This window comes from Mustela lutreola, chromosome 11 (genome assembly GCF_030435805.1).
Source record: "Mustela lutreola isolate mMusLut2 chromosome 11, mMusLut2.pri, whole genome shotgun sequence".
In the NCBI taxonomy this organism is placed as follows: Eukaryota; Metazoa; Chordata; class Mammalia; order Carnivora; family Mustelidae; genus Mustela; species Mustela lutreola.
Window position 1 is genome coordinate 97,439,058 of NC_081300.1, and position 24,806 is coordinate 97,463,863.

Here is a 24,806-nt window from a genome sequence, read left to right on the forward strand (position 1 = left end):
GCTGCCCTTGAGCATCTAGAAGGGCGTGGGACCGTTCAGTAGCTACTTGACCAACTTTTGGTTTGGTTCACTGCTGAGTGCCCCGCGAGTGCGGGCACATAGTAGGTGTGCTGGTTTCCTGGGACAGCGGTGAACAAATGACCGCACGCTGGATGGCTGAAAGCCACCGAAACGCATCCACTCACTGTTCCGCAGGCCAGGAGTCCCAAATCGAGGTGCAGGCAGGGCCACGCTCCCCGCCCCAGAGGCTCTGGCATCCTTCCTGCCTCCTCCAGCTGCTGGTGGCCCAGGGGTCCCTTGGCCTGGGGCCGCCTCACCGCCATCCCCGCTGGTTATCACCTGGCCCTGTCCCTCATTTCTGTGTGTCCTGTCCTCTGGGAAGGACCCAGTCACTGGGTTCCGGGCCCGCCCTCATCCACTAAGGACATCTGCAAAGACCCTCTTTCCAAATACGATCACATTCCCAGATTCTGGGTGGACGTGAATTAGAGGGCTGGAGTTAGATTTAGCCGAATAAGGTCGGTGCTCGATAAATATTTTGTTCACGGCCAGAATCCAGAGCCTGGCACAGTGCCTGGCACACAGTAGGCATCCGGCGAATATCTACCAAACAGCCCAGGCCCGGGAGAACAGAGAGCTAAAGCCAGTACCGGTCACGTGTGCGCGGGGCCTGTTCTGGGATGTGAGGTTAGGATTTGGTGGAAACACCAGCTAGAACAAAGTTGACTGCTTACACCTTGAGTTTCTAGTTTCCTTTTTTTAAAAAAAAAAAAAAAAAAAGACTTTATTCACTTATTTGATAGAGATCACAAGCAGGCAGAGAGGCAGGCAGACAGAGAGAGGAGGAAGCAGGCTCCCCGCTGAGCAGAGAGCCCGATGCAAGGCTCAATCCCACAACCCTGAGATCATAACCTGAGCTGAAGGCAGAGGCTTAACCCACTGAGCCACCAGGCGCCCAGAGTCTCTGGTTTCTGGCGTACTGTAAGAATGGGAATGAGCCTGACAACTATCTGCCTCCTGGTGCAGGGTGGATGCCCGGGATCCAGCTCTCGGCAGAGCCCCAAGACAGAGAGCCCCACGGGAGGTGGCCCCAGTGAGCCCAGAGGAGCCCGCACGACCCCCGAGGGCAGGAGGCGAAGGCAGAGTCCCTGCCCCTTGCCTCCACAGCTCACCACCTTCAACCATGGCTCCAACAACCTTAAAGGGCAAGTTCTGAGACGCAGTGGCAGAAAAAGACCCCAAATCCTTGCTGAGTTGCCATTCTAGCAGGCAAGACAGGAGTCACAATAGGAATGCTGGGACGTGTTTGTGCCGTGGAGAACAACAGAAGCAGGAGAGGGGCAGACAGGGGACACGGCGGGGGGAGGCGGATGGTCGAGACAGCCTCACCCGAGAGGGTCTTTAAGTAAAGACACGGAAGGGGAGGGAGAAGGGAGGTGTGCAGATGTCTGGGGAAGCTGCTTCAGGCAGAGGGAACAGACAGTGCAAAGGCCCTGAGGAGAGGAAGGATCAGCAGGGAGGCCCGGATGGTAAGAGCGGAGTGAGCCGGGCCCCATGAGGTCACACAGCCTCTCTCTCTGAGCAAGAAAGGAAGGGGTCACCCCTCTGGGCAGCAGTGATGCGGAGGTCTCCTACATCAAGCCAGCCTGGTGCCCCTGTGTTAAAGGAAATTTCAGCTGCTCCTTCCATCAGGGGGTCTCAGTCCCGGGGTTTCTGAGCATCGTATGCGAGTAAAAGGACCAGCCCATCTGGAATCTTAACATTATTACAGCCACCATTCAGGGTCCCAAAGAAAACGGGCCCCTGCACCCCCTCCCACGCAGGCAGGATCAGCGGCCACTGACCCAGCACAGAGCTCCTCGGGCTCCCCAAGGAGGAGCCAGGAACCCAACCAAGCTTGCTTGTGGCTCTGTCCAAAGAGTCGCAGCCCTGAGGATTCAGGGCCTGCACATTCAACACTCAGGAGCGCCGCCTGCCTGTCCCCAAGCTGAGGCCGGTCCATACACGCCCACCCCGGACGGGTCTCTGCCCCACTCCCATCAGTCGGGAGTATCTGAGCATCTCGGGTGTGCGGACACCATGCCAGGCCCTGGGGTCACGGCAGCAGACCAGGTGGGTAGAAACAGCTGCCAGCCAGAGCTACCATCCAATGACAGGCCTGACCCGACAGAGCAAGCAGCTCCTCACCCCACGTACTCCACAGAGGATGGACTGGGAGGGAAGGACGGGCTGGTGGACAGATGGATGAAGGGGAGAGGGAGGAGGCGATGGATGGATGGATGGAACAAACCGGACAGACAAATCAGCAGAGGGACCTCGATTTAACTGTCCCACCATCCAGTTTTCTGGGTCTCACTTTTTAAAGCAAGCCCCAGAGCCAAGCCTGCTCGCATCCCGCTGATACTCCCACATCAGGCTCCCCGGTCAGGCACAGCTGGGGACACACGCAAGCGCCGTCATGCCCATGAACCCCCAAACCTGCACAACTGCACCCCAAGTCCCCTCCAGTCCCGAACTCCAGAATCAGAACAGGGATTTTCTCAGAACACTGAGAAAAGAGCCACGGAAAGCTCGACACCCACAGATACGTGCCCCCAAATGAGGGCCATGACTCAAGTTCCCTCTGTTACACGAAATATGGGGGGGAGGGGCGTGGGGAGGGCAAGTTGACAATGATGAAGGGGGCGATGTCTGTCGCTGGGCAGGTGCTACCACTCTCCCCACTTTGCAGATGAGCAAACTGAGGCTGGGCCCGACCAAATGAAGGCCAGAGCAAGTCCCCAGGACAAGGAGGGTATGCAAGACGGGGGCGGGGGGACCTGCACCCAAACACAGAGAAGGCAGAGGGCTTCCTGCGGGAGGGGTGGGCTGGGCCTAGCAGGGTCTGGACGAGGGAGGAAGCGGCTGCTCACTCAACACCAGCTTTCTGCAAGTGGGGAGACTGAGGCCCCAGAAGAGGCAGGCACACATGCGGCAGGTTGGTGCTTCATGGCCGGACTCTGCCTTCCTCGGGGGGATCCCACAGCCCACGCGGTGCATCCAGCAAAGCGGGCCAAGTGGCCTGAGCGGAGCCCCCCTCAGACACCCCAGGGGAACAACACCCAGGGCCGTGGGGACGAAAGCTAAGTGTCTAGAGGGATGGCCGGGTGCCCGGACAGAGCCTGCACAGCCTGCACCCACCTTCTAGGGCAAACCAGAGGCCTGGTAGCAAACACACCCCGGGCACCTGGCCCACCTCTTGCGTCCCCTCAAAAGGATCCCCAGCCACAGCTAGAACCCCCGCCGCCCCAGATTCTGCTTCACTGCCCGCCCCCGCAGCTCCTCCCAGCTGCCGCGATCTATCCACAGTCCTACCTGCACCACAGGTGACATTCATCATGCACCCAAACTAGGGGAAGATTCCGATCTCCCTCACCAAACTGGACCGCCCTGATCAACAGATCAGGAAACCGAGGCTCAGAGAGGTGGACTCACTTGCCTGAGGTCACATAGCCAGAAGGCAAGCAGGTCCAGCCACGCACACCCTCCCCAAAGGGGAGCAGAAGAGAGGCCCAGCTCAGGGCTGCCAAGGAGGCTCACTTGGGTCTCCAATCTCAGTGGTACATTTGCGTCCACTGGGCCGGGCCAGCTCGGCTGCCCAGCCCTGCCCACCGCCCCCACCCTCCCCACCACAGTCAGATCTGCTCACAATCACTCCCTCCCGGACCCCTTCCCCTGCCTTTCCATTTTAAAGCGGGGGGAGAGAGAGAAGCCACAGTTGTGACAAAGCATCCCCGCACACAAGGTCACCAGGTCCCACACGAGGGCCCCTGTCGCGCGACTCGCTCTCCCTCCTGGGTGTTTCACAGACATGACGCCCGATTTTTCCTGGCTCTTCCTCATCACGTTCTGGGCGCCCCGGGAGGGACGTGTTTCCCATTAGGCCCAGCTCTTCCATCTGGGCTTCCAAACAGCAATTTTTTCTGCAGAGGGAAGGGGGGTGAGACCAGAGAGGACGCTGGTGTCGGGGTTGTGGGGGAGGGGCGCTGGCACCAGCTGTACACCCCAGCACGCTGCTCGACCCTCCGCACACCCACCCCCAGGGCTTAGATCAGAGCAGACAAGCAGGCACCCATGTCGGGGCTCAGCACGGTCGGTGCCCGCTCACCATGACTACTTATCCACGCACAGGGGGGCCCATGACCGCATCCTAACCCAGGACCCCGGGAGGGTCAAGGATGCGGGGCTCGGGGTCCCGGGTCCGTCGGCCTCGGTGCCTGGACAGGAATAAACCGACACCCAAGGAGTAAATGGGCCGCAGAGCCCAGCTCTTGGCATTCTGCCGAGTAAAAGAAGCCAGACACAGAAGGACAAACACTGTGATTTCACTCACAGGAGGTGCCCAGCAGTCAGATGCAGAAAGAAAGTAGAAGGGTGGCGGCCAAGACCTAGAGGACGGGGTACGGGGAGTTCGTGTTTAAAGGGGACAATTTCTGTTCTGCAAGACAAGAGAGCTCTGGAGATGAAGGTGGTGACGTGTGCACCATCGGTAAACGTCCGGAACGGTACCTTACAAATGGTTGAGATGGTAACATTTTTGTTAGGTCTCTCACACCATAATCAGAAAAATAAATAAACAAATAAACCAATAAGGGGGGGAGAAAAAAAAAAAACGCATGCCTCCTCCAGGGAGGCCTCCCTGATTGCTAACCCAGGCACCCAGCTAGGCCAGTATTGCTCTGTTGGTGGCTCCCAATGCCCAGGCTGCCCCATAAAAGAGATGGGTGTTGCCAAAGGTCCTGCCGGGGGGTCTTGGCAGGCAACGGCCCCTGCCAGCCAGGTACTGAGAGGGACCGCAGTCAAGAACTCGCCCCCAACCCTGGCAGCCCCCCCAGCCCAGGCAGCCTCCGGGGAGGGAGGCCTGAGAGGCCAGGACACAGGGACAGGCTGCCAGTCTGCCGGCCCCGCCCATCACTTGCCAAGACCCTGAGGGGGCAGGGGGCCACCCCGAGAGAGCAGGGTCAGCAGACTCTGGGTTCCCACCAGCTTCCCTGCATCAACATCTGGCAAATGTGTCCACAGCTGTACAGCTGCCGGAAACGCCTCCCCCTGCCCCTCCTCCATGCACGCCGGGCCCTCAAGGATGGCTTTCTGAGGAATTTATGGGGTCGTCCTGAGTATTTCAGGGCAGTTCTCTGGGGGACGTCCTCCACCACATGTGAAGGACGACAAATGTTCCCGCGGCTAAGAATAGCTTGGCCAGCAGCGGCCTGCAGGCCCGGGAGCCCACCCACTCAACAACAGCCCTGCCACGCACCCCCCACTTCCCACTGGCCTGGCCGGGAGGCCCCTCCAGCACCCCGGATGCCTGCCCGAGGGGGAACGGTCCACTCTGATCCGCCCGAAAGTGGATCACAGGAGCCCCTCGATTTCCCTGAGGGCTTTCGTTCATCAGTTAGGCTCTGATGACGGATCAGTGATCAAGAATCCAAGAGGCCCTCAGGCCCCTGCAGCCAGGAGTTCCAGAAGGGAACGCAGGCTTCAGTGCCCAGGAGTGGTGAGCGGTACCCTGAGAACTGATCATCACTTGGCGGAGGGAACAGGACTAACCAGGCTCCAGGGGAGAGGGTCCCAAGCCTGAAATAAGGAGGGGGGAAAAGAGAAAGGAAGATTCCATACCAGGCGGGTGTTGTGTCAGGGGAGGGGGAAGGAGGCGGCCGCACATGTGAAAGGACATGGGAAGGGGGTGGCCACACTCAGCCCCAGCCGGGGGCATCGCAGCCGCTGGAGAATGTGGCCCAGGGGATCCCAGCTCCCAGGTCTTTCAGGCAAAGAAAAGTCTGACTTTGAGACATCTCTCAATTTACAGTTTTGTTTCAAAAACATGGACTATAAACCCAACCCAATAAATCAGTCTGACATCCAAATACAGCCCGTGGGCGGCCAGGATGTGACCTGTGGCTTCTGGCATGTGGTCAGTTGAAAGCCACAAGACAGAGCCCAGCAAAGCCCCGGGGGAGCTGGGGGCAGGGGGAGGAGGGATGGGAGAGAGTGACAGGCAGGACCGTTCCCCCACATGACTTGGAGGGGGAACTGAGAAGCCCCTAATTAAAACAGGGAGTGGGCGGGGCTGAGCCCACTTACCCAGTGAATCTTAAACAACATCCCCCACCCCAAAGGACACACACTGGCTGTGAAAGGGGGGCTGGGCAGGACCCCAAGCTGGCTCATCTCCAATACACGCAGTGAGCTGCCCGTGGTCCGCAGCTGCTGTCCGCCTGTCCCGCACCCACTCCTTGCAAACTGCACCGTTCTGTCTCTTGACCTATGACTCCCCCTGCACCCTTGATCCTGGACTCTGAAGGGGGCTGACCCTGCCTCCCAGGGCTGGCCAGTCAGCACAGTCTCAGTAGCAGCCCCAGCAGCCCAGCAGCACCACAACCACGGCCATAGTCATTGGTGTTTAGGGAAGCACTTAACTCTCAAGCGAAGCCCATAGACCTCACTCGAATGACTCCTGTTGTGATATCTGCCACAACAGGCTTAACCTCCGCTGGGCTGCAAGGTTGTGATGATTCATCCTAGGCTCCCAGGGACTGGACATGGGGAACACCTCATCATCAGAACCCCTGGATCCAACCGTGCCTGAAGCTTCAGCTGAGTCTTTCATGCTATAAATGCAGGAGGAGCAGGGAATCTGCCGATTGCTACCAAGACACCTAAGATAGCAACCCCTTAAAACCCAAATTCTATGCCATGAATCTCCCTGGAATCTGGTCTCTCCCCTCTGGTTCCCTCGCATATGCGGGTAGGGAAATCTCCAAAGCCAGCCGGAAGGAGGCAAGAGAAATGAGATGGGAGCCCAGGACGGACTCAGATTAGAAGGAGGGGGCCAGGCAGGAGTCTGGGACAGGCCTGCCCCATCTCTCACCCTGAAGGAGAAGCAGTCTCCTGGCCCCGTGCTGAGCCATCGTGCTGAGCCATCGTGCTGAGCCATCGGGGACCTTAATGAGGGACCCAGCAGGCAGCAACTTTGCAGACAAAGGCTGCCCCTCCTCGCTGCCTCAGATCTGGGTCACCCCCCAGCAGCAGGCACACTCCCACCCACAGAGCCCCAGGCACTAAGTGGAGCCTCTGGCCTTGGGTTCTGGAGGAACATCCTGAGCTGGCAAGGACGGCTCTCCCAGCGCTGCGCCGCCGCCCCCCCCCCCCCGCCCCCGCAACCCTTCCCTTCAGACAGGGGCACTGTCCGCAGCCAGAAGGCCCTGCAGGCTGCACCACACACACACACACACTCACACACACACACACACACACACACACACACACACACACACACACACACGGCCCCGCCCCTGCTGGCTGTAAAGCAGGCAGCTGCTCTGGGCCTGGAGGGTGGCCGTGGCTCAGACCAGGAGCAGGGGAAGATTCTGACCCTCCCCCACCGCCCTGATCCCATCGGTGTTGACTCCTCCCACTGTCCTCTCTCCCGCCCCACCTCCATGTGGCCACAGGTCTGTTTCACCTCGCTGCTCACAGACGGGGAGGTGCAGGTTCTGGGGCCAAAGAAGGCTATTCTATGTCTCAGGGGCAGCAGCAGGACCATGGAAAGTTGAACAAACTCTACTTCCAGATTCTAGGTCCTGAGCAGTCCCGATAACAGACACAAGGTGAGAGCCTCACACTCAGCATAATAGCAAATTGCTAACACAGTGCTCACTGTCATCAGTTCACCTAACCATTACAGTACCCACAGGAAGCAAGACTGGGGCACAGAGAGGTTAAGTAACTTGTCTGAGGTCACACAGCAAGCAAGTAGCAGAGCCTGGATGCAAACCCAGGCTCACCCTCTCCAGCATCTACCTCCTAGCCCATGTGTCCTCGGCACCCATCACCACTGTACCCCAGCCTCCCTGCTCAGGCAGTTCCCGGCCTCCCCACCGCCAGGCTGGTGTCAGGGCCTCAGAGGCCTTATAGCCAACATCACTGCTCATGGGTCCAGCCATGTCCTGCCAGCTGGAGGCAGCCACAGGTCTCTGCAGATGGGCCATGGCTACTTCCATGTCCACCTGGCCACTCCCCAAGAGCTCACTACAAATCCCCACCCTGGGTCTCAGGAGGAGAAGGAAGGCAGCACCCTCAGCCCCACCCCGGCCCCCTGCTCTGTTACATCTCTCATCGGGATCTAGAGTCCTCCTTCCCCAAGTCTCTGCTGACTTGTTCCCCATCTCCCCACGACCCCAAAGGCACGGTCCATGAAGGCAGGAGTTGCCTCTGTTGTGTCCACCACTGAGTCCCGGCTCAGTGCACACAGCAGGCCGTCCATAAGTGGCTTGTTGTGTCCCTGAACACTGAGAGCATTACTGCAGACTCCAAGCCGAAGATCCAAGGCCACTCTGTGAACAGAGAAACTGAGGCCAAGAAGGGGTATACTTAAAGTCGGATTTCAGGGTGCCATCTACACTAGGCCAGTGCGTCGCAAGAACTAATCCGTCTACACCGCCTGCTCCCCCGCAGCTCTGATCCTTTCCTCCCTGGAGCTGCAATGCCAGCCCGTGCATTAGCCACAGCCGAGAGTCTGAAGGTCATCCCTAGCACAGGGTGCTGCAGCCTGCCTTCTCTGCACCTCAGTGTCTCCCTTTATCAAGGGCACCTGGTAAGCAAGGTGGCTTGGGGGTGGGGGTGGGGCAGGGGATGGCTGCAGCCCAGGAGTGGCCAGGCAGGTGGGGAATGCGTGTTAGAGGCTTCGGAGGGCCCAGCATAAAATGTGGGGAGCCTCTTGCCTCCTGGGTTCTGTGCCCCTTAGCAGGGTCACCCGAGGCGGGAGAGCTAGCCGGGCAGGTTTGGGGATTTCTGGATTTGGGTTCTGGACCCCTCCGACAAGGCTCCCCACGCCCCTGGGCACAAAGGGGTGTCCTCAGCTACCCCAACGACCTCACTAGGTCCCGGACCCTCAGCGTGCGGTAGGAAAGAGTACCCCCACGTGCCTTCCCCAGGGAGAGCTCCCTCTAGCCTCCATAGAGTGGGGTCCCCAGCTCTATTAGTCTGTTAGGGCTGCTGTAACAAATGACCGTCAGCCGGGTGGCTTAATACAATGGAAATTTATTCTCTCCAGATCTGGAGGCCCAGTGTGCCACATCAAGGTGTGGGCAGGCCTCGCTCCCCTGAAGGCTCTCGGGCAGGAGCCCCCCCCCAGCCTCCTCCAGCATCTGGCCACATCCCTGGGGTCTCCGTCCGTCTTCACGCAGCGTCCTCTGTGTGCCTTCTCTTCTGTCCCTCAGGAGGACACTGGTCACTGAACAGAGGGCTCACTCGGGGAATCCAAATGACCTCATGTCCAGAAACTCTGCAAAGACCTTATTTTCCAAAGCACATCACGTTTAGAGGAGAAGGGTAGTAATGCATGTGCTTATCTTTTGGGGGGCCACCATTCCCCTCATTACAAGGCAGCCCCTCCTGACGCTACCCACTGACGACGACGGTGGGGGCGCTGGCTCCCCACTGAGCCCCTCACCAAGCCCCAGCAGAACCGCCAATCAAGCAGATGAGGAAACCGAGACACAGAGAGGGTAAGCCCCAGGCCCCGGGTTGGAGCCCACTTTCCGCGCCCCCCCACAGCGGTCCTGCCTTGGGAGCCGCGGGTGCAGGGGCCTCCCTCAAGTTTCCAGGAAGCAAGGGACTCTCACACCCACGCCTCCGGGAGAGGGCCTGCCAGGGATGACTCACTCCCACTTCACAGGCCAAGAAGAGGCGCAAAGTGGTTCAGCCAGAGGGCTGAGCAAACTCTGAATCTGTTTGCTCCTGTGTCAAAGGGAAGCAAATCCCACTCCTGGAGGATGAAACAGCGTCCTGCAAGGAAAGCGCGTCCGGCCCCCCGATAATCAGCACCTCTCCATTTATGACCCGCCGGTCCCAGCCTCCACAGCTACCCACCCGGCCTCCAACCCCAGCAGAAAGGGCCCATTATGACATCACAGGCCGGGAATTATGTTATTAGCCTGGGAAGGAGGCTGGACCCAGGGACAAAGAGCTCATTGTCATGCAAATGGACAGCCAGAAAAGGGGGGCGGCCCTCCTCCAGCCTTGTGGCTCTTGAGCCACATAGAAACCAACTCCAGGCCTTCCAGAAGAGTCTGGGCATCTCTGGGCCTCAGACCTAGATGAGTAGGGCTCCCTCCAAGTGCGAAAGGGGCCCCTTCCCAGACCTGCGTACCAAATGCCATTTACCTACTAATACTGTGTGCCTGGGGCTGTGTGTCTTTGGGCAAGATGCTCACCCTCTCTGTGGCTCAGAGGGTCGTCAGAAGAACTCAATAAATTAAGGTCGGCACAACGGTGTTCCTGCCTCGTCCGCTCTCAACACACGAAGCTGATGCTGTCTACCCCTCTCCCCTGCCCGCCACAGGTCTCGCTCATGACCTCTACCTCTCTGACTTTATCTAGGAGTCCGGACCAAGGTCCTATGGGGCATTCTTGAGCACAAACACAAGAACTGCCTTTCAAAGGACCCAGTTTTCCAGGAGACCCCAGAAGGCATTCTCAGCCTCCAGACACAGAATTTTCTAGGGTGGCGGAGATAAGGACCCGTCTCCCTAGCCAGAGCCCTCAGGTGTGTGACTTGCCTGGAGGCACAGTTGAAACATCCATCCCCAGAAAGGCCTCATTCACCGCAAGGGGACAGGCCCAGATCCACAGCCCATGGGGGACACTGAACCAGGGACCTAAGACATGCCCAGTGCTAGGGACACAATAGTGACCAAGATGAACAAAATCGTGGGGGAAGGGGTTTGGGGGACATGGCAATGGACACAGACTAAATTTCAAAGGATGACAGTATAAGGTGACAAGAGCAACTCTGGAGAGGTCAGCTCGCAAGGCTGCGTTTGAGCAGAGGCCTGTATGAGGGACAGGTGTTGCAGGAAGAGGGCACAGCAAGTACAAAGGTCCAGAGGCAGGGTCTGCCGAAGCAGGAGAGGCTAGCCGCAGGCAGCAGCAGGCAGGTTCGAGGATTTCGGATTTGGGTTCTGGATCCCAGATGGGAGCTTCCAAAAACAGGCAAAAGGCTCATGAGGCTAGAATGCCCCCAACTCAGCCCACTCCCTGCCCTCCAGGCTCTGCCCAGCAAAACCCAGCACCTGAGACCCTAAACCGTGGCTGGTGCTCCCCGAGCCTCAGACACAGTTTCCATCATCTGACACGACTGTGGACACCCCTCCCTGCTCAGCCCCACCAAGGCCTGCCAGTAGCCCCCCTGTCCCCAGCCTGGGATAGCCTGGAACCCTCCCAAATCCTTAGGCATAAATCAAGCCCTCTCTGGACGTCTGGGGACACGTGCTGTTACCTGTCCACTCACTGTAAGGAGACAAAAATCCAGCAGCCCTCTCTCGGGAGCCTCTCTGGAGACATGTCTAGCCTTGGATTAGCTTTGGCTGAACAGAAACACACTCCTCCTGCTTAAGCACTCACTGCGGACGACCAACTCGCTCTAGGGTGGGCTAGTTCACAGCCCGAGAGGTCCAAGAGAAACCAGTCCCTTACCGCAGGGAAAAGCAGGAAAGGAAAAATGCAGCCCGGAGTACAGAGCAAGGAGGATAGAGGACGAAGACAGGGAGCGAGTCTGGCTGCTGCGGGAGTGACCCCACAGGGTGCGCACGTGGCTGAGAGGGGGCACGCTCTGGGAGGGCCCAGGAAGCGAGAGAAACGGCCCCGAGGTCAGGGCTCTCTGGCTTTCGTGCTTCGTGAGCCCAGCCACCACCCCTATCTCAAGCTCCAAGCCCAGCCTGCAGGTGAGGAGAGAAGGCAGAGGGGGAACGGAGACTCAGAGAGGGCAAGCCACTTCCCTGGGATCACCCAGCCGAACACCCTCCACGCACAGGCTCTGGCTGGGGGTGGAGTTGAGCCCCACCCTCACCAACTCTGGGTCCTTGGGTGGGTCACCTGACCCGAGCCTCAGCGCCCTCTCACGTCCCTGCGCGCCCTTCAGCCGGCCTCCCCCGGTGGTGACGTCTCTACAGAAGCCCAGCTCAGTACCGTGGTGTAACCAGGGGACTGACCGTGCACCGTCAGCCTCACACAGACCTCGCGGGTCTCACATACACACATTTGTGTGGACCTGAGTGTGTTGAATGCTATGCACCTGCACCTCCGTGCGTATGGGGGGAGGGGGAGGTCAAGTCACCGAGACCCTCAGGACAGGGCTGGGACAGCTACAACACAGCTCTGTGGCTGGCCCAAGGGGGCACCTGAGGCTTGGGGGCAGCAAGGGGACATTTGTGGGGCCCCCTGCTACAGAGGCCTTTCCCAAGGTCCCCAAGAGAGGCCCGAGGACAACCGGACAGTGGGCAGGTGGCGTGGACAGCTTGGACACCCGGGGAACTCCCCGCCGGCTCCTGCTGGCCCAGGAGGAGAGGCCCTGAGCCAGCCACCGGCCCAGCATCCGGTGTCATTTACAAACAGGATGACTGCCACTCTCAGTGGGAGAGCCAGCCATGCCTGCCCAGCCTCCAGGCCACACCGAGCAGTTGGGGGTGCTGGCCCGTGCTTGGTGGGGGACAGGGCAGAACAGGCACAGGGCAGAACAGGGACAGCCCCGGGGACCCCAGCCCAGGCCCAGATGCAAACAGAGCCTGGGGCTTGAGGAGGGACCCCCCTTCTCCACCTCCCGAGATCCAGACTGCGGTTTCCAAATCCTACAGAACAGGACGGTTCTGGACATAGAAGAAAAGAAAAATCAGTGGAGATTGGGATATACCTAACTTAAATCCAAACTCATCTACAGGAAAGGAGTCTCCCCACAGCAGCCCACAGGGCCCCTGTGCAGGCGGGTCTCGGTTCTCCCCCAGGCCCAAGTGCAAACCACGCACACTGGACGAACAAAAGAGCTGAGTTCCACGACCTGCCCACTGTCACACCTTCCACGAGGGGAGGTGCAGGGGCCACTCCTTCGCCCCCCTGAGCGCTCCCAGCGTGGAGACCAAGGGCAGCGTCCATTTGCCATACGAGAACACTGAGGCTCAGAGACGGGAAAGAAGCTGCCCAAGGCCACACGGCCAGGAAGTGTTCAACCAGGATGCGAACCCTGGAGGTCTGGGCCCAGAACGAACCAGGAGGCTGTAGTAACCCCTCACCTCATCCCGAACCCTGTGTGACCCCCCACTATTGCCCCATTTTACAGACAAGGAAACTGAGGCCCCCACAGGCGAGGCAAGGCCACCCAGCGTAAAGAGGGATGGAAGCAGGATTCAAACTTGAGTCTGTGGCAAACGAGAGGTGCCCTCTGGGAAGCCAGCCCTCCCTGGCCTGGGCTCCAGGCCCCCACGAGACGTCCCACGGCCTCCCAACGGTCCAGGCGCACCCAGGCCTTGGGACAAATCACTCCCTCATCCCTGTCCCTGCAACTGAAGGCTCCTTGTGAGCTCAGGAAGCCCTTCCAACTTTCCAGTGTTTATGCCGGCTCCTCGCGGCCAGGTCCCTGGGCAAGCCTGGGCCGGTGGCGCTGATTTCAAACCAGACACGGGCACTGGGCCAAGCGCCACCGCGGTGAGAGCCGGGCGCCGGGGCAGCCGCAGCGCTGACTGCACCTGGCTCCCCTCCCCAGCCCCCTGCCCGCGGAGGAGACCCCCAGCCGCCACCCCCTGCAGCCACAGTGCCGGCAGCACCCCGATTCCTGCGCCCTGCCCGCTCTCCTGCAAGGACGTGTGCGCCCCAGCTCCGGGCAGCTCAGTCCCCACCCCACATGTCCAACCAACCCCGCAGCCAGACAGTGGCCAGAAGCCCTTCCCGCCTGGCCGCCTGCTTCCTGGCACCCTGCTCCTGACCACAGGGACTCCGACCACCGTGACCACCGGCCCTTCGTCCCCCCAGCGCCGGGACTGCTGCCTGACGGGGCCGGGCCACCCAAGGCCACCGTGGCTGGGGCGCGACCAGGCTGCCTCCATCCGGCGGCCCACCGGCCCCCAGGCGGACGCCCCCACACTCCACGGTGGCTCCCGGTCCTTGCCCACCCCTCCGGGGCCGTGACCTGGCGGTACCGCGTCTCCCTGCCCACCACCAAGCCCAGAAACTTCTCTTACCCGAGCACATGACCAGCCTTCCACTCACGTCAGCTCCCAACAGAACTTGAAGTAACTCTCCCACCAAAAAAAAAAGAAAAAGAAAGAAGTAAAATGTGCCAGCAAGTGGGTCAGGGGAGTCCACACACACAGACGGTTCTGCTGGCTTCCAGAAGACACACGGCGTCCAACATCAAAGCCATCCTTCCTGCAGGACTGACACGGGGAGCGGCGGCCCCACTGAGCGGCCGCTCGCCTTCCCGCGAGACTACAGGCGTCCCCCCCCCTTCCCCGGGCTGGGGAGGCCCCCGCAGCCGGGCCTGACACCCCCCTCGGTCCCCGGCCCGCTACCCCCCGGCCCCCCCGAGGCCAGTGCAGGCCGAGGCCCACCAGGCACAAGCCCCAGCCGCCGACCCCACGCCGGGGCCAAAACTCGGTGTCAGGCCTCCACGGTCCGTCCGCGCCTCCTGCCACTCCGGGCCTATAAACACAGAGAATTACATAAGTCCACTCCTCTTCTTCGGAAGCCAAAAGTACTCGCTTTTTCTCCCAGCCTTGGCAGTAAGTAATAATTCCTCATCGCCATGGTAACCCTGGCGGGCTTCCAGCCGACGCTGGGAGGCCTTTTTATAGCTCGGTAGAAAAACCTCTTCACTATTCCCTCCTCGCAGGCGAAAGCGAGCTCCAGGCCCGAATTCTACGTTACCCCGCTTCCTCCCCGCCGGACCCGTCCACCGGGGGCCGGACCCGCCCGCCGCCTGCCCAGAAGGCAGCGTGGGCTCCCCCGGCCTGGGCCCCCGTGAGGAACCAGAGCTGCTGCCTGGGTCCCCTCCCCAGGCCTCCAGTCCTCCGGGGGGACACGGCCAAGGGGCCGGCTCTTTGCCTTTAAAATATTTCTGCCCTACTTGCAATCTCAGGAAAAGCAAACATGACCCCCCTGCATTGGTATTCTGAACGAGGGTCATCTCAGTGACAGGCCCAGGGGGTGAACAAAGACAGCCAACCACACACACACACACACACACATACACACACACACACGCCAAAATGGATGCTTTGGTGGTCAGCCAGGGGTCTGAACCTTGGCTGCAACTGTCTGGATGACTCAGAAACAAGTCTGAGCTCCTCTGGGTGTCAACTTCCCATCGGCAGCAGCCGGGACAGGCTGGGCTCCGCTCCCCGCGGTGCTCAGAGTGGCAGCCTCGAGGGGAAGCGGCGGGATTCCCCCCCACCTCGGGGGACTCTGGAGGCTCACCTCTGCCCCTAACAACCAGGACTTGGGCCCAAGGATATGTGGCCGCCCGAGATGGCAAACCCTAACCCTGGGGACGCGGGGCAGGGGCACCCCAGGCAGGAAGCACAGCAAAGGTCAAGGTCTGGAGGCGGGACAGCGTCTGGCACGTTGCAGAAGCAGAGAGGAGGCTGGTGTGGAGAGAGGCAGAGGGAGAAGAGGGCGGGGAGGACGGGGAGTGGGGGGGCAGTAGGTCATCAGCACTCTGGGCTAGTCACTACTCTCTGAAGACTGGAAAGGCTCCCGAGGGGGACGGTGCCAGTGACAGCGTACTATGTGCCCAGCACTGCAGAAGCGCCTCACCTGTGGGCCCCTCTGTCCTCACAGCACCCCGACGAAAGGCAGGTGCGCTTCTGAATCCCAAAATACAGAGAAGGAAACAGGCCCAGAGAGGTTAAGCGGCTTGCTCGGGGTCACACAGCTCCAAAGTGGCTGAGCGGAGGTCTGAAACGGGCAAGCACGGCCCGCATTCATCTGACCTCATGATTCGGTCGGCGAGGGGCCATAGAGGGTCTGGGGCAGACCGGACGGACATGTGAGGAAGGTCCGTGGCCGTGGGACTAGCGAAGGGACAAGTGTGGCTCGTAGGAAACCAGTCAAGAGACCCCACGGAGGCCCTACGTTGCTGACTTGTGTCAACTCACCCTCTAGCCTTTCCCAAGGAAACTCCTCATCGAGTGTTTCGAAAGCCTGCAGGGACCTGTCCTGAATGCCACCACGGGGACTGGGCTACTCAAAGCCTCACAGATGGGGACACCAAGCCACAGAAAGCAGCCGGCAACACAAAGCTGCATTTTGAGTCCCCGGATCCAGGCTCCGTCTCCTGCCTGTTGGCTCTCACCGTAACAGATCACAAAACTCAGGAACGGGCGAAACCGGCCCCACCAAAACACGGCCAGGAAGCAGAGCCCGAAGCAGCCGGGGCAGGGCTCATGGGTTCCTTTTGTTCTTTTCTGTTTGTTTTGGACACAGACCTGCGCCCAGACCTTCGCCCAGACCATCGCAGAAACTGGCCCTGACACCAAGAGGAACTCATCCACACCCCGACCAGAGCTATTAATGCCTTGGGCAGGTTCAACGCCGGGCAGTGTCCTGCCACGGTCATTTCTCGTGTCTTCCGCGGCCCCCCCAAGGAGCCGGGTCAGGATGGTTTGTTGAGTGACTTCACGAACACGGCAAACCACCAAAAACCAGAAACTGTGACAGGCAACTCCTTCTCGATGGAGCCAGCTGCCAAGCCTGAGCTTAAGATCAGAGTAAGTCAGCACGCGGTCAACTGTGTGGCACAGGAACCCCTCATTCTCCAAGCCCGAGGGGGACCATCCCCAGGAACCTGTCTGCCCCGCAAAGCTTTGCACAGCAGAAAATGATCAATAAAGAATTTAACAAGACACACTTTGGTGGAGGCCACCAAGGCATGGATGGAGAGGCAGAAGGGTCTCCCAGGGGCCGACGCAAGACCCTTGCCTCTGTAGGCATCAGTCTGCCCAGCTGTGAAATGGGGGCACACTGCCCACTGCCTCTCTCAGGGTCAACAGAAACCATACCCGTTGTGGAACTTAGAGAACCACAAGGTCCAGCCCCAGTGGAAGGGATCCCCACTCCCTCCCTCCCCACAGGAGCAGGGCTGGGGCCAAGGGAACAGAAAGAAAGAGCGTGAGCTAGAAACGCAAAACTGTTCCCACCTCCCCCTCTCCTATCGCGTCCCCCAGTGCTCCAGAGACCACAGAACGCCATTCAGTGCGGCCATAAAGAGAAAGGAAGCACGGACACCTGCCACCACGCAACCCCGAAACACGTCAAGCTCTGTGCACGACGTCAGACACAAAAGGTCACCCACTGTGTGAATCCACTGATAGAAAACTTCCAGAACAGGCAGGTCCACAGGGACAAGAGAGCAGGTGGTCGCCAGGGGCTTTGGGGAGGGGAGACGAGGGAGGGACCTCTAATGGCCACTCGGTCTCCTTGGGGAGAAGGTGACGAAAATATTTGAGCCCTTGTGGAACTGACACGGGACAAGGTCAGCAGCTGAAGACAGGATGTAACTCATGTCACACCACCTGCTGGGGACAGTTTCAGAGGCAGTGGCAGTCCGGCAGTGGCCCGGGTGGAGAAGACAGGCAGATGTGGAAACTTCTCAGCAAACAGGGTGCCAGGCAGAGGAAACAGCCAGGGCAAAGGCCCTGGGGCCAGGAGGCCAGCATGGCTAGGACCGCCAGCTGTGGCCACAGGGTCCAGAAGTGCTGGGTTCTGAAGGCCACAGACAGTTCTTTAAAGTGTAGCTGTGATTAAAATAAAATTCACAAAACCGCATCGGTTTCCTAGGGCTGCCGAGACAAATTACTACAAACCGGGGGTGCTTAAAGCAAGAGCACTTTACTCTCTCACGGCTCTGAACACCCGTAGCCCAAAATCAGGGCTCTGGGGAGGAGGACCCTCCCTTGCTCTCATCCAGCCTGTGGTGGCCCTGGGCGCTCCTCAGCCTGTTGTCTCCGCACCCATCTTCAAAGGGCCTTCTCCTCCGTGTGTCTTCTAAGGACTTTTGTCATCAGACTTCGGGCCCATCCTAATCTAGGAGGATCTCATCTCGAGATGCTTGACTTGATCGCATCTGCAAAGACCCTCTGTCCAAATAAGGTCACCTTCACAGGTTCCAAGCGGACTCAACTCCCTCCACTACGTGATAGAGGCTCAATGCGGCAGCATCAGAAGTTCTGCAACATGCTGGCCTCCCCCCGCCCCCCGGTCCTTGCTGCCCCGACTCTGGGGAATGGGGCTAGAAGCTGTGGGGACAGTCACGTGGGCATCTCAAGTCCCCCCAGGGACCCCACAGCTGACCCCCTTCCCAGCCTAAGCCAGCTAAAATCAGACCCCAGGGAACCCAGACCCCCTTCCCGGAGAGAGAGATCCGTGAGCCACTCACAAGGGGCTTGCAAGAAAAGGGACCTCCAGAACAAGGAAGCCAAACAGGCCACCTTCTCAGTCCTTGAAAGGCTATTTTGCCAGACAAAAATGCGCCCTTCTTTTATCCAGGGACAGAAGCCACGCTGGCAAAAGGCAGCCAACTGTCCCATAAGGCTCTGCTCCTGGGTCCTGTTTTTATTTTAAAAAGGGGCCCACTCCCCCCCACCCCACCCCGGGAGCAGCTGCGAGCTGGCTGTGGGCAGGGCTCACTGTCCAACTGTCCAGACTCGTGTCCAAGTGCAGGGCCATCCTGCAGCAAACAGCACAGAGCAACTGGCAGGGATGCCTGGGGCCGAGGCAGGAGGCAGGGGGCGGATGGCCGCCTGCTCCGGGGCCCCAGGAGCCCACGCCCCAGCGACAAAGGAAGGAAGAGGTGTCCAGGAATGCTGCCGGCCACCGCCAGCTGGATTTCAGGACCCAAACCAGGAAGGACATTTAATACCAGTCCAGGGGGACACACGCTCCCAATATGCCAGGCATCAGGGGCACAGGGTCCTATGTGCTCCTTTATGTCTTACAGCAATGCCATGGAGTATTTTATAGATGGGGAAACCCAGAACAGGGAGAACGCAACGTGCCCAAGGGCAGAAAGAGAAAGTGGCAAAGCTTAGAACACAGGGAGTGTAAGACCCAAGTCTGTGTCACTAACCACAAAGCTTACTGCTCTGAGACTCTCAAACGCCACTGGAGGGTTCTAGCAGGGACTACGGTAGCCTTGGGCCCCAACTTTTGGAAATGAGATCTCCAGAGGCATTAAATGTGACTTCCCAAGCCCCAGGACCTCCTGTTACATTCCATGGGATAGTCTTCCCAGATCATGAAGGGCAAAATACTTTGAGATGAAAGTCATAGCTAAGAACAGAGGCCACGGAATGATGACAGCCAGCTGTGGCCAACAGGGAAGCTCTTTCTGGCACACACAGTGTTTTTTAAAAATTAGGACATTGCTTATAAAATCCAGATTTCTAGCTTCCCTGAAGAAGAACATCAAAATATCCAGCTTGCCAGTTAGCCACAATCCCCACCACTCCCTTTGGCCTCAGTCCCTTCTTCGACTGCATCTGAGTTTGGGGCACCCCTTTCCCCAACCTTGGCCACCTCCCCACAGCTGTTGCAAACAGCCAGACAAGTACAGAAGGTCTCAGTCGACAAGAGAAAGGAATGTCACTCGGGGCTTCGAGTGACTCCTTCTCCTTGGCTGGCTGTACTAGTGGCAGAAACATGCCTATAAACAAGGCCCACAGAGAAGAAAGCTCCCCGAGGCATGGTTTGAGCCCTGGATTCAGCCATGCCTGAACTTGTCTTACCCTGAACTTTGCCATTATGAGCACCCATCAATTCCTCCTTGTGGCCCAAACCAGTCTGAGTGTGCCTCCACCATGACTCAGGAGTCCTAAATGATCACCTTCGGGTCTCCCCTCAATTGACATTTGTCCAAGAAGGCCTGTCCTGACCACAGAAAAATTCAGACCTTATTATACAGCCCAGGGACAACCTCAACTCCACATGATTCCTCAATGTCACCTGTTTAACTGACACTCTCCCTCTGGACACTAAACTCCTCAAAGGCATAAACAATTCTATCATTCTGATTCTAGGGGCCTACCAATGTCCAGAACGTTCCATGTGCCCAGTAAATGTAAGTTAATCAATGAGCAAAACAACAAAAGGGAGAGGCAAAAGCCCTTAAACTTGGTTTGTACCTGAAGTGTGAAAAGAGCCCAACCCCCAAGGTCTACAGAACAGCCTCAGATCCAGAGAACCACTTCTGGTACCACTGGCTCCATTCCAGCCATGTGGGCCTCCTCCGCATTCTTGAAACATTATGGCCTCAGGGCCTTTGCACAGGCTATTCTCGAATCCACAACACTCATTCCTCTTCTTTTCATATGGCTGCTTTCTTCTCATTGTCTAGGTCCTAGCTTCCATGTCACCTCCCCAGAGGCCACTCTTGATTCCTTTACCTAAAGTGCGCCCCCCCCAAATAAATAAATAAAGTGAGCCCCCCCCCCCACCAGAGTTGTCTCCCACCCCGCATTACCACAGCCAGCATATGCGCTTCTTGCCATACCACGTTTGTTTTGTGCACTGCCCATGGGATCCACATGGCAGGGCCCTGGCATCTTGTTCGCTGTGTCTACACCCCCCGCCCCACCCCGGGAAGCCACAGGGACACCAGGCTGGCTTCAGGCAGGCAGAAAGCAGACCCCTCATGTCCTGACCAGTCCCTCCCAGCCCAGAACAGCTGACGCGTGCCTGAGAGTCCTGTGTGGCCCACAGAGCCTGGCCCGCCGCTGGGGCAGCCCTGCCAAGAGATCCAGTCTGGCTCCAGGCTCATGGGTGGCTGCAGGTGGCGCCTGCAGATCCCCCACAATTCATAGCAGGTGCGTGGAGTAGGTCTGCCTGGGTTCAAACCCCACCTCCGCCCGCTGCCAGCTGTATGACCTTGGGTGAGTCACTTAACCTCTCTACAGCCACCAGCTCCCCCCGCCCCACCATAAAACAGAGCTGATGAAGTACAGAAATTACCCTGTAGGGCTGCCCTAAGGAGTACACGGGTGGATGTCTGGGACACACTCAGAGCACAGCGTGGCACAGAAGCAGTGCCCAGGCATCATTTGGAATGAACCTATTGTTAATGGCGGTGATTGCGGGAGACCCTCGCACGGCCCTAAGGCAGGCAGACGGTCTGGAAAGGTCAGCCCTGGTAACAGATACAGTATTTGCTCTGTGTTAGGTCCCATCTGGAGTGTTGTACTCCTACTGATTCCTACATGCGACGTTTATCATTGCTCAGACGAGCTCGTTCCAGCCCCTCCGGGCAGCCTCCTTAGATTGCCCCCTCCCCCAAAGCACCACGAAGACACGCAATTCTTCATGGGAGTCCGTCCTCAATTCCTGTACATCCTAAGCTTAGCGAGGGGCAGGGAGCGCACCCAAACCCCACGAACCTGAAGTCAGCACAGGGGAATGCAGGCCCCAGGCCAGCCCGAACGAAAGCCTCTGCCAGAAACACAGGTCCCATCTGGCTGCACGAGCCCAGCCCAGAAAGCGAAGGGTGTTCCCTCCCTGCAGTCCGCAGGACAATTCCTCCAGGGAGACCCAGGCCTGTCGAGGGCTCAGAAGGGCAGATGTCCCAAGACACGGGGCAGAGTGTGAAAAAGCAGGTGTCCGCGCTGGCCGGGGGTCTGGGGCCCGCGTGGGATAACATCACTCCAGCCACCCCCACACCCTCTCTGTCCCCAAAATGATGTGAGCACAGCTGGTTTCCTCTTCCCACCAGACAGCTGGGCTTGCCAGTGAGGCCGGAAACGGCCACCCAGCACAGGAGGGACCCGGCGAAGCCAGCCGTGGGCGTGCAGGACCCCTACACTTCTCAGGCAAGAGCAGCGGGGACTGTGGTGGTCTCCGTCCCCCAGGTCAGGTGGGAGAAGCTGGTCAGAATGGGAGCCCCGCCCCCACCCGCTGTGACGTCACTCAAGTCCTGGTTTGCTCATCTGGACAATGGGTCTAAGGATGATCAACCCTGCGGCAACAGGCGGCATGAGGAGTGCCCACCACGCCAGCAAATCAAAGCCACCCAAGGGAAAAGGGAAGATCTAGAAAGAAGAGGGCATTTTAACTTCAGCACTGGGCTTACTTTGTCTTTAAAATGAAAAATAAACATTTTTATTTTATGGTTCAGAGGGTTCCTGTTTGATTTATGGCCATCATGGAAGGCATGACATCATCTTTTCAGCATTTACGCCTCTGGAGGCCTTGAGCCATGCTAAATCAGCCTCTCCCTCCAAGCAACGTGCTGAGGAGACCTCGGGAAATGCATGAAGCCTTAACACAGCCCAGCACAGGGTCAGCAGGAGAAGTCCCACCCGGGATGACCTTGGCCCCAGGGTAGACAGCCTGGGTGTGAATCTCACTGGCTGTGTGACCACAGGCAAGTCACTTAACCTCTCTGTTCCTCAGTTTCCTCATCTGTAAAGTGGGGATAATAACAATCTATGCTTTACGGGGGGGGGGAGGGGGTTGGGGGAGAGCAAATTATAACATGTGAAAGGCAACAAACACGATTACTATTACAACCTCTGTTATTATCGCTGGCATTTACGGCAATTTCAAAACGGTGTAGGTTTTTAAACCTGACCACAGGGATGAAGACAAGTCCGCCTGGATCCCTGGCGCCAGGGGGGCCCCATCACCGGGCGCACTGGGAGCCCCGCAAGGCAGTGCCTCCCTCCTCCCTCCAGCTGGAGCAGGGATTACTGTCAGGTGGAAGAAGACGCATGTCGGAGCCAAAGATTAAAAACAAGTACAATTATGGGGCAGGCATCCATCCATAATTATGAATTGGATGTAATTAGGCACCCCACTAACTTCATTACTTATTTATTTACGGGATTGCTTATTTAATTTACGGGCCTCCTTCCCCGAAAAGTCATCTTAGCTAACACCCCTCCGGCGAGGGAGAAGGACGAGAAGTCTCCCCTCTTTGTCCCCACCCCCATTCCCGGGCTTCTGTATGTCATGCTCCTGCCCTGCCCCAAAAATAGCTCCCCGGAAGGCCTGCGTGACTTTGCCCAAGATGACGGGATCACGCAAGGCCTGACGTTCCCTCGGCAGAGCCAGCTTACGGTGCCTGACCCGGGAGGCGTGGTACCTCCACCACACCCTCGCTCTCCAGCAGAGGAAACCCTCCGGGAAGAGGGGCGGTTCTGTCCCCCGAACTAGTCATCAGTTCCTGGCCCGATGGACCCTCTGCACCAGCAAAGCCTTCAGTGCAACACAAGGCCTTGGCCCTTCCCAGCTCCGAGGAGGAGAAAGAAAACTCAGCTCTCGCAGAATGACTTTAGATAAGTCACCTGACCGCTCACAGCCTCAGTTTGCTTATCTGTAAAATGGGAGTGTTAAGAAAACTGCCCACAGCTAGCTACCCGTAAAAACCCAACTGCTGCCACCCAGCATGTCCCCGGGTGTGGGCCAATGCAATAAGGCATGAAAAAGCGGTCAGAGGCACAAAGACTTGCTGGCTTTATTCCTAAGAGCCCCAAACTGGAAACAACCTACCTCTAGGCCCATAACTCGTGAAGGAATAAATGAGCTGTGGCACATTCGTACGCACTCACCAATTAAAAAGGAGCAGTTATTAATACATCCAAAGACACGGAGGAAACCCAGAAACATGCAGAAAGAAGCAAAACACGCCAAAAAGAAAATGCATTCTTTATCATTTTATTATGAAAATCTGGAAGATTCTAGAACTTCCTTGGTGGTAGATCAGCGGGGGCTTCTGAGGGGGGAACGGGGATTCTCTTGGAGCAGGTGGAAACACTCGGTATCTTGATTGCTGTGGTTCTCAGATAAATGTTTTCCACTGTCCAAACCCATAGAGGTGAATCCTTAAAATGGGTATGTCCTACTCCAGGTTAATTACACCTCAGTCGGGCCGATTTTCGTGAACCACCACAGAGAAATCCATACATGAAAATCAGCAGCCTTAACCCCACTCAGGTGCCTGGACACTACTTCCCCACTTCCCGGTCAGGTCTGCGGCTTCCTTCACTGTCCACCCAAGTTACCCCCACAGCCCTGATTTATGAGCCCTGGACAAGGAAGGTCAGGGTTACATCCTGGATTTATTCCTTCCTTGCTGGGTCATTTAGGGCAAGTCACTTTGCCTCTCTGCCTGTCAGGCTCCCCGTCTACAAGAGCAGGGTTATAAATAGCACTCTCCTTGGAGAGTTACTGTACAAGAAAATGAACCGAGGTGAAAAGCACCAGCTGCAGGCCGTGGCATACAGCAGGGGCCTCATTATTGCTGCTGCAAAATGATGAATGGGCAAGCACCAGACCCCGGCATGGACAGGACGGGCTGGGATGCTTGCCCACCCCCCCCACAACACACAGGAGAACCCCACCAGACAAGACTCCAGGTCTGGGTAGCTACCCTCATCACTGAAGGCTCCTGGCTGCGGGGGCTCCAGCATTTAACTGATGCCTCATGTCCAAAACAGGACAAGGCTCCTCAACATCCCACCTAGGGGGGCAGACACAGAAGGATGGGGGCGCAGCGCATTTGGGATAGGGGCTGGCCCGCGGGGAGGATGTTCTGGTGGAGAAGGGCACCCTGGTGGTCACTAACTAGGGTAGGACAAGGGTCACCCCGGAGCCCCCCATTTAGGAAAGAAAAAAATGGTAATAATAGAAGGACGGCAGGGACTGGGGGGTAGCTTCTGTGCCGGCTGACACGCGCCTGCCCGCCAGGGCCGGCCCCTGCTCCCTGCTACCCTGTGAGTGATGGCGCGGGCAGAAGGCGTCTGGGAGTCATGGCAGGAGGGGGCGTCCCCCGGGCCCGATTAGAGGGCCAGCCGCAGGCAGACACGCTCAACTGTCAGCCCCGGCCTCCCAGCCCGCCATCAGAGGTACCATTAATTGCTGTCATTTGAGGGTGGCCTGTGGGGAGAAGGAGGGGGGTTGTGGGAAGGGGAAGGAAGGAGGAGGGGGTGTGGAGGGAGAGATGGAGGGGA

The 24,806-nt window shown here is 58.3% G+C and overlaps 1 protein-coding gene across 23 annotated transcripts in view; it reads right to left on the bottom strand.

Moving 5' to 3' along the window:
* Nucleotides 1-24,806, bottom strand: part of NCOR2 (nuclear receptor corepressor 2) — a 206,078-nt gene that overhangs the window by 147,893 nt on the left and 33,379 nt on the right. The window contains exon 1 of one of the 23 annotated variants that reach the window (XM_059139519.1): nt 14,052-14,307. The exons of the other annotated variants lie outside the window; for them this stretch is intronic. The gene's annotated coding sequence lies outside the window, so the exon portion shown is untranslated. Of the gene's footprint in view, nt 1-14,051; nt 14,308-24,806 lie in introns of those variants that run through there. 23 annotated transcript variants of the gene reach the window in all.